The sequence below is a fragment of the Taudactylus pleione genome, unplaced genomic scaffold (genome assembly GCF_031769625.1).
Source record: "Taudactylus pleione unplaced genomic scaffold, aTauple2 ptg000381l, whole genome shotgun sequence".
Classification (NCBI taxonomy): Eukaryota; Metazoa; Chordata; class Amphibia; order Anura; family Myobatrachidae; genus Taudactylus; species Taudactylus pleione.
Genome location: NW_028284782.1, coordinates 2506246 through 2521220, shown reverse-complemented (window position 1 = coordinate 2521220; position 14975 = coordinate 2506246). Strand labels below are relative to the sequence as shown.

General features: G+C 45.5%; 1 protein-coding gene across 2 annotated transcripts in view; it reads right to left on the bottom strand.

Annotated features, from left to right (window-relative positions):
• The window catches only part of LOC148507817 (uncharacterized), a 103495-nt gene extending 92186 nt beyond the window's left edge, over positions 1 to 11309 (bottom strand). The window contains exon 1 of one of the 2 annotated variants that reach the window (XM_088445483.1): positions 11287 to 11309. The gene's annotated coding sequence lies outside the window, so the exon portion shown is untranslated. The other variant, XM_088445484.1, reaches the window with a different exon arrangement.
• Positions 11310 to 14975: the final 3666 nt, after the last annotated feature.

Sequence of the window (14975 nt, the reverse complement as noted above, 5' to 3'; positions counted from 1 at the left end):
TGACTACAAGTTATTCATGTGTAACTATTGTATCATAAATGATCACTGAGTACTTGTACTACTTACTTCACTACACTGCCCAGCTGTAATGGAACAGACATTATTGTATAGTCTAATAAGTACAATGTAACAATACTGCACCTGTAACTGGTTAGTTATATCCACAGTCCATCCTCTAATGTAAGTACCACCAGAACTTGTGGTCCTTACATAGAATTGTATTATTACTCTCAGCTCCTAGGACTCCCAATATCTATTCCCAGGAGTTAGTACAGAAGTATGCAATCTGCAGTTCTCCATCTGTTGTGTAACTATAGGGTCCCTGGCTGCATTGCTGTCCTCCTTTACGCATCTATTACACGGTATACAATCATAGGGCTGTAAGGAATCTTTTTTTGCGGATTTTTTGCGTAGTTACGATTACAGAAAATATATTTATATTATAATTATTATTTAAAAAATATGATTTGTTTGAGTTGCTCGGCGTAGAGGAGGTGCCCTGCGAGGGCATGCTACTACTTTTAGTTCTACCACAGCTCTAGTCACAAATTGATTTCCCTCTGAGGTACCAGACATAACCCCCCATCCATCCAGTTACCTGTCAGTGACCGGGAGGGTCCCTCCTGAGCATGCTATGATGAGGGAAGAGAGTTCCCGGGAGGGTCTCCAGGGACATTTGCCTGCTGGAAGTCCCGCTGTTGTATTGTTGCATCCACCGATCGTCTTTCTCTGGTCCTGCCAGCATTCATCAGCTGCTTTCTCTCCTTCCCCTGTGTCTCTCTGCCTTATATGTCAATGTTCCTCTAGCGCTCTGGGTGCATTCCTGCTGCCCTTACCCCCATCAATGTTCCCGTGATTCCATCTCACTGTCATCCCTCCCTGACACCTCCATGTCTCTGCTATTCCTTCCAGTAGATATTCACATTAAAGTTCCCAAATTGTAGTAATAGCTATTTCTTCCCACTGTCTCGCACTACTCAGAAGTCTTCCCTGCCTGCAGCCCCTTCTGTCCCCTTTCCCTTGCAGTATAATACGCACATGCGCACAGCTGCTACAGCAGAAAGTTTCCAACTTATTGCATGCCGGTGAGAGCCTGCAGTGTCTCCAACGATAGACACTCTATCATTTCCTAGCTACTAATTGCCGACATTTTCTAAGGTTATTCGCATATATTTGAATATACAAATGCTAAAGTCTTAAGGGACAAGCAGAAATAATTTTAAACAAACCAACCCCATGTGGCTGTCACTTCATCAAATACTGACTTTATATCATAGTGATGTGATAGGGTAGGTTGGTAAATTTTGACCTGGGGGGTAGGGATGGCCATCGACCATCGATGATTCGAAATTACCGATGGTTTATGGCCGATGATGAATACTTTTACCATCGATGACAGAGAGCCAATTGTTCTCTGCCATGGATGGACGAGTAGGAGCCAATTTTTTTTTTCTGGACAGGACGGAGTTTAGCTCCCCCCATGACACTGGCTAAGCCCCGCCCCTGTTTCTGAGTGGCCCGCGGCTGCCATTCCCCAATGCAGCGGGGGCCATCGAGGGGTGCAAACCATCGATGGTTCACCATAGATGGGTTTTGTGCCATCGATGGTAAAAACCCGATGGACTCATCGGTGGTTACCATCGATGGACATCCCTCCGATGGCCATCCCTACCTGAGGGTAAACACCAGGGCCATTGAGAGGCCACACCTCTCCCCAAAAATCTGTAATAAAATAATATGTGTGGTGGCTCCAGGAAGAAAGGGACAGTACAGGGTCCACCTGCAACAATTCTTCTCTTTGCCGACTACTGCTGTGGCTGCGTCTGAATAGCTGCGCATCTGCAGTGGCACATCAGGCAGTGAAAGAGAGGAGACAGCTTCTGCACAGCGGTAGCAGTCTCCTCTCTCTCAGGGCAGGGTGTACTAAAGAGTGAAATTAAGTCAAAACTCTGAAAACCCCTGTTTCCAGAGTTTTGGCGCATTTCCATATGTACCAAGCTCCGGCATGCGATACATTCCGGAGCTTGGACCCAGTGGGAAACATCATCTTTAGATGGCGTTACCCAATAGAAGCCTATGGGCTTTTACCGCAATTCCACCTGAGTAGGATCCAATTGGATCCCTCTCAGCACCATTGCGGCGCATGCATCCTTCTTCGCATGTGTAGAAGGATGCCAGGGGGACTGCTGGGTCATAAACCCGGAAGTCCCTTTAATGCAAAGGAAAGCTCTTTTCGGGTGAACTGTCCTTTGCAATTTTTAGGTACATATTGGTGATATTATAGTCGGCATGTACCCGATAAGTGGCGGAAAGTACAGCATCACGGATGCAAATATGCTTAGTACATCCTGCCCTCACTGTCCAGTGTGCCGCCATGGCTGTGCTGCTATACAGACGTGGCCAAAACGGTAGTGGGCATGGAGGAAAATTATTGAGGTGGGGGCAAACGCTGACCTATGCCTTGGTAAGTAGTACCAGCTCCTCCCCGCTCTCGATGCCCCTGGCAAACACTAGCATGTAGCCCAAGCTTTTCTACTAGCAGGCAGCAAAATGTTTGTAACAAAAATAGTGCGGCCGTGGTTTGTCACAAGTTTTGGATTGCATATAAGAGATCCTCCCACCTGATCAGGCGCCATATCACACAGGAGAGTGTAGATCGTGTGGGCTGTAGTTGCTCATTAAAAGTCATCATTGGGATGCCTAGAGGTGTCAATGTGGGTGATGACACCTGGTGCTGCACTTAGCTAATCCTCGCAACTGCCAAAGGTGCGGGCGGTAGTGGGCGTGGCCTCATGGGCACAAGGCCATATCCACTTTTCCACATTTTGCGACCCTGCCCCCCCTCCGCTCTCCCCTAGTGACGGCACTAAGGATGCCATTAGAGTAGAGAGAGTTGTAGTAGGTAGATGGAGTAGATGGGAAGGATGACTCCATGCATCTTTGTCACTTTGTGTATGTGTGTGTTTTTCAGACACACTAGCTAGCAACAGCAATCCAGTGTACTGCAAACAGGCTACTGTGTGTGTGTTTGTTTGTCAGACGTAACCTGCAATCCAGTGCTGCAAATGCAAACAGGCTTTATATTAGGGATGAGCGGGTTCGGATTTCTGAAATCCGAGCCCCCCCGATCTGAGCCGGGAACCGCGTCAGACTCGGGTTTTCCCGCCTGACTCGGACCTGAAGTCGAAGCAAAACGTCATCATCCCGCTGTTAGATCTCGCGGGTTTTGGATTCTATAAAAGGTCCCCACGTCGGCGCCATTTTTCACTCCAGCTGTGGACAGTGAAGAGGGAGGGTGGGAATTGTGCTGCCGTTGTCCATAGAGGCTGTGTCCACTCCAAAGTCCAGGGGCTGGCTGGGCTGTGTTGTGCTGCTGTCATAGGGGCTGGCTAGACTGTGTTGTGCTGCTGTCATAGGGGCTGGCTGGGCTGTGTTATGCTGCTGTTAAATCAGGGCGGCATTTTTTTTTTCACCCATAGCTTTTGCGAGCGGCCAGGTGATGGTCACGATGGTCGCGACCATCGTGACCATCGGGCTTGCGATGAGACCCTTGTGGTAGGGTCTCGTCCATCGCAAGCCCCAGTGAGCTTCCAGCTCTAATAAAGCCGGAAGCTCACTACTGAGGCCAGCCCCAAACAGAAGGCATTCCTTCGGGAACGCCTCCATTTGGTGAGCCACCCCCCTGCCCGCCTCCAAAACGGGGCGAGCTGTCAATCACAATCGTCAGCAGCCCCTGTTTGGTGCGAGACCCGTAGCGACGGAGCACCCGTTGCTGGCCGGGTCTCGCGCACGTGCATGCCGGAGCTGGCTCCGGCATGCGCATGCGCAGTGAGGGACCATTGACCCGCTTGAGAGCGCTATGCGCTCACGAGCGGGTCTGAATCAGGCCCTGTGTCCACTCCAGAGTCCATGTGTTGTGCAGTGTCCCATAAAGGCTGTAGTCCTAAAGGGGTGCTGTAGTGTTGTCCAGGAGGTGCTCTGTCCATCAGGGGTGCTCCCCCCAAGTGCAAAAACAATTATTTCTTTTCTGTTTGTGTGTGCTGTAGCCGCACATGCAAGGGTGGTGTAACCCCAAAGTGCTCCAAAAAATAAAAAATATTTTTTTCTGTGTTTGTGACTTGTGTGCGCATTAGCCGTGCGTGCATCAACAAAGTAGTAGCGCCAAGCGTGCGCCTGTGTCATAAGTTAAGGGCCGGCTGGCTCGTCTGTTGAAGGGTGGTGCAACCCCCAAAGTGCCGGAAAAAATAAAAAAACTATTTTTTCTGTGTTTGTGACTTGTGTGCAGTGTCCCATAAAGGCTGTAGTCCTAAAGAGCTGCTGTAGTGTTGTCCAGGGGGTGCTCTGTCCATCAGGGGTGCTCCCCACAAGTGCAAAAAAACCCATTCTTTTTTTTCTGTTTGTGTGCGCAGTAGCAGCACGTGCATCAACAAAGTAGCAGCACCAAACGTGCGCCTGTGTCATAAGTCAAGGGCCGGCTGGCTCGTCTGTTGAAGGATGGTGTAACTCCCAGGTGCACTAAAAAATATATATTTTTCTGTTTGTGTGCGCCTTAGCTGTATGTGCATCAACAAAGTAGCAGCGCCAAGCGTGCACCTGTGTCATAAGTCTAGGGTCGGCTAGTCTGTTGAAGGGTGGTGTAACCTCCAAAGTGAACAAAAAAATATAAAATATATTTTTTTCTGAGTTTGTGTGCGCCTTAGCCGCACGTGCATCAACAAAGTAGCAGCGCCAAGCGTGCGCCTGTGTCTAAGTCAAGGGCCGGTTTGGACATCTGGTCCGGACTGAAGGACCTGCCAACAATTTCTGACATTTCTACTGTCACTGCATATGATACTGTCACCATTGACAGAATGGTGGAGGATTACATCGGTGTCAGCATCCAAGTAGGCATGTCAGACAGTCCGTACCTGTACTGGAAGGAAAAAGAGGCAATTTGGAGGCCCTTGTACAAACTGGCTCTATTTTACCTAAGTTGCCCACCCTACGAAAGAGTTTTTAGTGCAGCCGGGAACCTTGTCAGCAAAAGGCGTAGGAGGCTGCTTCCACAAAATGTGGAGAAGATGATGTTCATCAAAATGAATTATCAATTCTTCCAGGAAGACCAGCCTCCAGAAAGTGCAGAGGGATCTGTGGTGGTGGATTTCAGTGGGGATGAACTAATACTCTATGAGGATAAGGACAACACTGAAGAGGGTAAGGAATCGGTGGATGAGGACATCTTGCCTCTGTAGAGCCCGTTTGTGCAGGGACAGATTAGTTGCCAGCTTGTTTTGTGGGGGCCCAAACAAAGCAATCATTTCAGCCACAGTCATGTTGCAGACTCTGGCGCTGAAATGATTGGTTTGTTAAAGTGTGCATGTCCTATTTATTCAACATAAGGGTGGATGGGAGGGCCCAAGGACAATTCCATCTTGCATCTCTTTTTTTTCTTTGCAGTATATACTCTTTGGGGCCTAGTTTTTCAAACTGCTATCCTGTCTGCCACTGCAGTGTCACTCCTAAATGGGCCACGTGTTTGTGCCGCCCACTTGTGTCAGCTACCTCTGTGCAACCTTTTTTCCTAAAAACAATATTGTGAGGTGTGAGGTGTTCAGAATACACTGGAAATTAGTGGAAATTAATGTTATTGAGGTTAATAATAGCGTAGGAACAACAACAAAAAACAAATTCTGTGATTTTAGCAGTTTTTATGCTTTTTTCCAAAAAAATACAGATCCAAAACACAAAACCCAGAACCCAAAACACGGAAGGGTGGTTTTGGCAAAACCAATCCAGATCCAAAACACAAAGAAAGATCCAGATCCAAGACCAAAACATGAAAAGTGACCGGTGCACACCCCTACTTTATATGTGTTTGTTAAAGTGAACTTCTTCCACTTGTTTTTTTTATTTACAAGGATAGCTAATCTATTTACACTTCAATATATAATTTATATTGTCACTTGTGTATGAGGGTAGAGAGACAGTGTGATTTCAATATTATTTGTCCAAAAAATAGTAAATTCTAAGCTGCATTCCAAAGAAGACCACTATTTATGTTATAAAAAAAAAATAATTGCACAAAAAAACTATTTTTCTTTGGATTTTTTTTAATTCAATTTAAATAGTATTTCCAGAGTGTGAATCTTGGAAGGGGCAGCATATATTACTGTACTTACTCTGGCCATTGTGTACTCATTAGCTGCACCCTTAAAAAAATAATTAAAGTGGAAAATATATATTTTTTTCTGGTGTCAAAAAATGCTAATTTTTTTATAATTAAATTTAAAAAGTATTTCAGAAGTGTTTGTATTGGAGAGGCAGTGTATATTACTGTACTTACTCTGGGTGTTGTTGTGTCCTTGGTAGCTTCACCCAACAAAAAACAATTAAAGTGGAAAAATGTAAAATAAAATCTGGTGTAAAAAAAAAATTAAGTTTTTATTAATTAAATTCAAATAGTATTTCAGAAGTGTTTGTATTTGAGAGGCAGTTTTTATTACTGTATTTACTCTGAAGGTTGTCGTGTCCTTTTTAGCCGCACCCAAAAAAGTAGGACATTGTTTATTTTTTTGTGAATAAAAAAAAAAAATCTGTAGTCATTTATAATTCAATTGAAATAGTATTTCAAGAGTGCATGCCTCAGAGATACAGAGTATATTACTGTACCTACTCTGAATAATGCATGTCCCCATTTGCTGCACCCCAAAAAAAAAAATGGAAAAAAGACGTTTTGTGTCTGGTGTAAAAAAAATAATTAAATTGAAACAGTATTTCAAGAGTGCATGTTTTTCATAGGCAGCATTTGTACTTTCTGTGGGTGTTGTCATGCCCCCATTAGCTGTACCCCAAAAAAATAATTAAAGTGGAAAAAGTAAAAAAATTTTCTGTTGTCAAAAACAAATCTGCAGTCTTTTAATAAAACTGCACAGTAAAGGTAAAGGGGCCTATCCATTAGCAGATAAAATGAACGATTGAACGATATATCGTTCAACCGTTCATTATATCTGCTAATAGATAGGCCCTGAACGATGACAGATGCGCCCTCCCGTGGCCGATAAATCACATCTATCATCTCTCCAACATGTTGGTCAATTATCGCATATAGCTGTACGATATTAGCAATATCGTGCAATTTATATGCAGTAAACAATGAACAACGAAAGATATTAGCAGCAGCTACAGAGCGCTGCAGAGAAAAAAATCCACTCCCTGAATGATGTCATGCGATATTGCTCATCGTTCGCCGTTTGCCAAAATCTGTCATGTAAATGACAGATATCGTTCGGCACAGCCACCGGAATTTTCAAGGGATATCCTTTGTCTTTCATCGCTCAGAAATATAACAGTCCCTCATTTCTCTATCTCATTGTACAAAACTTGGTGTAGTGGCAGTTTAAGTACAGTAACTAGCTTTACCCCTATCCTGGTGTAAAAAATAGAATCAATTATCAATCGGTAGATAGAAGAAGAGCAACCAAGTACAAGTGTTGGCAGACATAGTACTTCGACGTCTATTTTAAAAAATGTAAGGAAAAAGAATGTGTAAGAAAGGGCACCTCAAATCTAAAAAGTATTTCACTATCTTCAACATCACCTCTAACTATGAAGGAAAAAGTTACTGCCAAAATGTAAAATTGTCAACATGCCTTACACCACACACAGGGTCTGATTCAGAGGTGGACGCTATTGTAATTCGCACGCTGACTGAGCGATTGTTTGCCATTGCGCATACGTATGCATCACAGTGCACGTGCGCGAAAGCAACTGTGCGATCCCGCAGAGATCGCCGTGAGAGGCTGCAGACCACGAAGGCCCATTGCAGATGATTGACAGGAAGTGACCATTTGGTAATGTTGACGGGGGGGTGGTTAAGGAAACGCAGGTGTGCCTTGGTGTTTGAACGCTGTTACGTGGGCGTGTATAAATTAGTCACTGCAAGTGCATAAACAGCCCTGCGTGGCAGAAGAACTCCCTAAGCTGCGGCAAGTCAGACCTGCCGCAAGTGTAAAATGGCCGCCGATGTCTGTTGATGTTACTGATATTTATGTGTGCATGCGATTGCAAATGCAGCAGTGGGCGTCTTTATTCTCGGGTGATCTTTGCTAACATTAGCATATTTTAACAGCTGCAGTGGGCGTCTTTATTCTCGGGTGATCTTTGCTAACATTAACATATTTTAACAGCTGCGCGGAATGCGTGTCTGCGTACACATTAGTATCCACCTCTGAATCAGGCCCACAGTAAGGCAAGGCTCAGACCATGGTGGTCCTGCTAATGTTCTTTTATGCACTAAAATGCATATTGCAAAAGCCAGGACTAAACACAGTCAGGCATGTTCAGTAACCTCGCATACAACAACTTCTCACTCCGAGTCTAGATTTGTCACCTTTAAAACATGCAAATCAGTGCACAAAAAGAACACTAAGGCTGAAGAACAAACTGTGTGTTCACAAACTTCCAGAACCCCGAGGAATGTCTCAGGGTGTCCATGAGTGCTATGTGTGATGACATTTCTCTTTATGATACTGTAATTGTGGAGAAGCCTCCTTCCATATCTGAACCCTTTGCAGATGTAAGGATGAATAGTAGGAAAAGTAATGACCATGATGGTTTAGACATAGACATTGAGGTTGCTACTGTGGAAGTGCAACAGGATGGGGTTATTTGTGTATCTGATGCTAATGAGGATGTTGATGATGAATGTGTTGATAAAATTCAGGAGGCTGATGTTGTTTGTGTCAAAGTAAATTAGCCACCAGTTGCAACAATTCTTGCTAGTGATAAGAAGAGGAACATTATCATGCCTAGTCTAAGACCAAAAAAGCGACCTCTTCTGTGTGGAATAATTTTTACACAAATCCTGACACCATTTGCCAAGGCATCTGTACCATTTGTACTGCCATAGTTAGTAGAAGTAGGAACATTAACCATCTAGACACCTCCTCCCTGTTATGTCATTTGTAGTGAGTTCATGTAAATTATTATCAATCTGGAAAATCATGTAATCATGTAAAATAATAAGCAGTCCAGCATCAGCTACCAACAACTTGGATAGATCCCAGCACATGCAAAATTAATTGCCAAACCTGTACCTTCATCATCATCTTCCTCATTAATGATTGGGGGTACTCCTGCATTCCATTTTCTGTTGAAAGAGGAGTGCACTACCTCACAAACTCCAGTTTTCCTGGCTTCATGCCCTGTTCTGAGATGGCCATCGAGATCACTACTGAGCATGTGCAGGGTCATCTTGTCTTTACTGTGTACTGTGTGACATGGTGGGAGACAGAAATCCCCTACTTAGCTCCTATGAGAGACCTGGTTAATACGTGCATATAACGCTGATCCAGCATCCAGCACCACAACCCATTTGCAGCATACACTGAGCTGTATAGAACCCCACTTCGCTCAATCTCCGCTCCACTACTAGTATACCAGTATACATGTAACAGTAAGTATGGCTGTACATCAGTAAACCAACACCACGGGCTATTCATAGTTTGAGTCATGTTCTGGTGTGTGCCTATATAACTCTGCAATATCAACACCTGCACACACATAATTTCCAACATTTGCAAAGGCAAACTGACTCTACCCCTTACCAGGATTCCCAAGAAGAATCCTTGTGCGCTAGGGTTGCTTTTGCTAAATCTTCATTGCAGAAGGGAACCAAGAAGACTAGTAGTTTCAATATCAATTGATTGTGAAACAATCATTTGCAAGAGGAACCAAGTATGACATCCGCCATCCTGTTGCACAGTGGATCACTGAAGCCATGATGCCCATTGGTTTATTGGTTTAACCAAACTTTCAAAATGTTTTCTTTTGTGGGGCCCAAACAAACCAAGCTCTTCAGCCACAAAAGTGGCAGTCCCTGTCACTGACGTGCTTGGTTTGCTAACTGTGCATGTCCTTCTTAATATACAACATGTGGGTGGGAGGGTCCAAGGACAATTCCACAATTTGTGCAACACTTTTCATTTCTGGCTTTGCCCTCCTTATACTACACAATCACCAAAGAAAGAAATGAGCATATTTACATGCGTCGGATCAGATAAACTCACATAGATGGAGTACAAATTGAACCATCAGTTGATGGAGCACACTATCTGTACAATGGGCATTTCAGGTCGTAACCATGTGAACACATGGAACTGTCAAATCTCATGGGAGTGTCATGGGTGTGTATGCCGATTTACATGCTCAATTGTATCATGCGAACGGAAATTGGACACCGGTTTCTGATTAATCTATTGAACCCAGCATGGGGTGGGTGCAAGTTCAGATGTAAGTATGGCTGCAGGCATAAAAACAGTGGGCGGGATAGGCTTCCACATGCCGACATATGGATTTTTAGTGTCCATGGGTGGATTCTCCCATTATCATAAGGAAGTAAGTAGGCAAACTCTCTCCTTGTTACAAATTGTACCCCCCAACCCACCAACTGTGACACGTTGTACACCCAGCCTTCCCCTCAGCACACATTGTAACCACCCGACCCTAGTTGCACACTGTGCTTCTCAAAACCATTCCCTTGTCACATATTATAACCCCAGAATTCTATTTGAAATATTGTGCCCCCAACCCTCCCTTGCAATAGATTGTGCTCCCACCAGTGACATATCTATAATGGGTGCAGTGTGTGCAGGGCACACGGGTCCCCGGGTCCATGGGGGCCCCGCACACACTGCACCCATATTATTTTAGACTTACCTGTCCGTGGTCCCACGTCGGGTGTCTGCGCTGCTCAGAACACCGGAAAATGGCCGCCGCAGCCATTTTTCCAGTTTTCTGCGCATGCGCAGTAGACTCCAGGCACTAGAGTGTGCCCGGAGTCTACTGCGCATGCGGAGAACACCAGAGAAATGGCCGCCGCGGCCATTTTCCGGTGTTCTGTACATGCGCAGTAGACTCCGGGCACACTCTAGTGCCCGGAGTCTACTAAGGCTCCGGTGGCTGGCTAGCCATGTCAGTCGGCTGCTGGCCACTGGGGAGAGAGGAGGGGACCCCATACGGGGTGTGCACACGAGCCTCCTCCTCTCTTAAGATGCCCCTTGCTCCCACAACCATCCACTTGTCATACATTGTGCTCCCCAACCTTCCCCTTGTCTCATTTACGGTGCCCCAAACCTCTCCTGTTACACACTGTGCTCCCAGTTTCTACCCTTGTCACACATTGTACAGGCCAACCCTCCCATCACACACTGTACCTCTCCAACCTCCCTCTTTCTCACACATCGTGCCATCTCCATACCTCCCTTTCTCAAATCACATTATTCCCCATGCCAGTCCTCCTCTTCTTACAAATTGAGTGACTCCAATCTTCCTCTTTTCACACTGTCACGAATTTGGGTCTTAGCATTGCTGACAGGTGCAGAATTTCATTCATGGCTGTTTCAAAACATCACAGGGATGTTTCCCTGTGATTAATTGCTGCACCTGTTCACTCACCTGCATTCAAGCTGCTACAGACCAGCATCACAGTGCTCACACTGATCTGCCAAATTCCAGCTATCACTGTATTCCTTTCCTGTCAGCATCACAGCTTCCACGCTGTGTACTGATCCATTACTCATCTGCCGCTGTGTCTGCAGTTCCGCCAGCGTTACAGCATCCACGCTACTCACCATCTTGGTAACATCCACCACAGTGCTCCGTTACCTGCGAGACCTGCAGTTCCCATATGGCATACAAGTCAGCCTTACCATCGCACTCCAGCCTGCAAGTATACTCTGCTATTTACCTGTGAACTGTTTACATCCTTGGTCTATACCATCATACTGCTGGGACATTGCTTGTTGTTCTGTTCTTGTCTGTGCTCAGTAGTTATCCAGGTATATAGGTTACTACCCTTCTAGTGGTATTGGTTTCCCTGCACTGCATTCTGTTGTATTGGGCTGGATTAGAGACGGCTGCTGGTTCCAGGTGGTTCAGAGTGAGGTATACAGTCTGTGCACTGAGGTGTTCAGAGACTGTATTACTTTTCCTAACATTCAGTTTTTGAGTTCTGCACTGGTTCCAGTTAGAGATGAGCGGTTCGGATTCTGTGGAATCCGAACCGCTCCGAACATTGGGGATCCGAGTCCACCCGAACCCTGTTCGGGTGTTCACCGCCTGACTCGGATCCCCGTTCGGGGCCGAACGGCGGCCGCCTGATGTCGGATTCTCACTAGAGAATCCGACATCAGGTCTCCTCGTGTGTAGGGCAGAGCGCTGTGATAGCGCTCTGCCCTACACAGACACAGACACACAGCCGCCAGCGGCAGCTGTGTGTTTGTTACAGCAGCCAATGAGAGTCACACAGACTCTCATTGGCTGCTGCACTGGGGGGGCTTACTGGGGGGGCTTACTACTACTGGGGGGGGGCCTGCTACTGGGGCAGCCTACTACAAGGGGGCCATACTACAGGGGGGGCCATACTACAGGGGGGGCTACTACTGGGGGGGGCCTGCTACTGGGGCAGCCTACTACTGGGGGGACCATACTACTGGGGGGGGCATACTACTGGGTGGCATGCTAATGGGGGGCATACTACTGGGGGGGCCTGCTAATGGGGGGCATACTACTGGGTGGCATGCTAATGGGGGGCATACTACTGGGGGGGCCTGCTAATGGGGGGCATACTACTGGGGGGCATTCTACTGGGGGCACTGCATAGTGGACCCTACTACTAAGGGGACTGCATAGGGGGCACCACTGCTGGGGGACATTGTGTAAGGGACACCGCTACTGTGGGCATTGTGTAAAAGGGTCACTACTGTGGGCATTGTGTAAAAGGGTCACTACTGTGGGCATTGTGTAAAAGGGGCACTACTGTGTGTCGTAACATAAATAAGAGACACTACTTTATGGTGTAATGTGAATCAGGCCCTATGTGCAGTGTAATGCGAATAAGATTGTGCACTGTGACTCCTAGGGCCGTAGCCCACTTTGTAAACAAGTACTGTGACTCTGCTGGCCGTACCCCACTGGGTGGGTGCACTACTTTTCATTTCTGCCACTGCTGTGTGGCAATGTGTCATAGATGTGCTTTATACTGTGGTGTCTGTGTCGTTGTGCCGCTGCTTTGTCGCTTAGTAACCAGTCAGCTCACTGCAACCTTTGGCCAATAATGTTGAAAACAATATTATAAGCTGTGATATGGTCTAAATTGACTGGAAATTAATGTTATTGAGGTTAATAATACTCTAGGAAGAAAAAAAAGACCAATTTATGTGATTTTAGCTTTTTTTGTCAATTATTGTAAAAATATCCAAATCCAAATCCAAAGCCAGTCACCGCAGTTTGGAAAATCCAAATCCAAACCCAAAGCCGGACGACGAATTAGAACCAAATCCAAATCCAAATCCGGCAAAAATGGTCCGGCGCACATCCCTAGTTCCAGTTCCAGGTCTTGCTTCGGAGCTGTGCCAGGGTTATAGCTTTCTCAAGTTGTATCATGGATACATAAGACTCTGATTCCTGGTGTGAGTTCCTATCTACCAGTACTATGCTATGCTAAGTCCCAGGGTCACCCTTGTTGTTGGAGCATGTTCCTGGTCTAGTGGGCCTCCGTGGTCACTAGGCGAGGGAGTGCCCAGTTACCTGGGTAATCACCCTAGTTTCAGTTTAACATCCTTGCACGTCACTAGTCTGTGATTCCTACATTTGCAATAGTGTCTAGCCTCCTGTTTGCTCATGAGCCAGAGCTGGATCAAGCCATCTTGTTTCACGAGCATGACAGCCAGACCCAGTGGACCCGAGCCAAAGCTACAAAATAAGCAGACCGTGACACACACATTGTGCTCCACTCCAACCCTTGTCACACATTGTGCCCCCCGCAATGCTACCTTTCTAAAACATGCCCCCAACTCTTCCATTTTCACACATTAAGCCCCACAACCCTCCCCTACTCACATATTGTGCCTCCCAACCCTACCCTTCCCATTCTCACACTTTATCCCCACCCCAACCCTTCCTTTCTCACACATTGTGACCCATGCTAACCCTCCCCTTCTCACATATTGTGCCTCTCAATTCTTCCCTTCCCACATGTTGTGCCCCCACCATTAATTTTTCAGATTGTGCCTCACACAATACACCCTTTCTAACACATTATAGTCCCCAATCCACCCTTTCTCACACATTGTGCTCTCTCTCGACCCACCTGAAGACATTTAGGTATATTAGGACATATTGCAAGTTATGTTTTTTTTATGTCAGGTTATAAGTCTGTCTCACGTAGATCAATTGAATGTTCACTCAGGAAACCAGAAGTGGTCTTGTGTAGTTTCAATTAAAATGTACATATTTTATATCCTGCGACCAGGGACAGACTTTAACTAAACAAGGATTTGTATACAAAACACAATGTGTACCTGTCTATTTACCCAAGAGGTAATTATTATTCAGACTTCAAACTGTGTCAAAGACACCAACCATATGTTATCATAACATAAAACTTATATTTCTTCAATATTTAGGAGCTTCAGAAATCATAAAAATATATTTGACATTAGTGTGTGATTTGGGAATCACTTGGTTTTGGAGAAATTAGGTATCACTATCTACCAATCCCACATCACATCATAGTTGTGTTTGCACTCATATAATAGCTTAAATAATAGAGATCAATTTGAACAAACCATATTTTATGTAGTTATTAAACAGGGGACATTACGAACAGTTGTTTGTGCTTCTGTTAATAATTACATGGATGGTTTTGATTCATCAGAGACATGGTCATGACATCAATAGGTGGTGGTGGGAACAGGTGATAAAAAGTATTTTGTTCTGTGTCAGACATTGGGAGATCAATTCTTGAAGGCTATACCTGCATACCCTGCCATACCTCAAGGCTGCTGCATGGCCGCATCCAGCCAAGGTATATCAGCCCTCAAGGCTGTTGCACTACTAATTCCCTATGGTCATGCCCAAAGCCTTAACAGCATTTCACTATAACTGTTATTGATTGCTAGAAGCAGACGTAGGCCAAACTAACTGCATGGTAATGC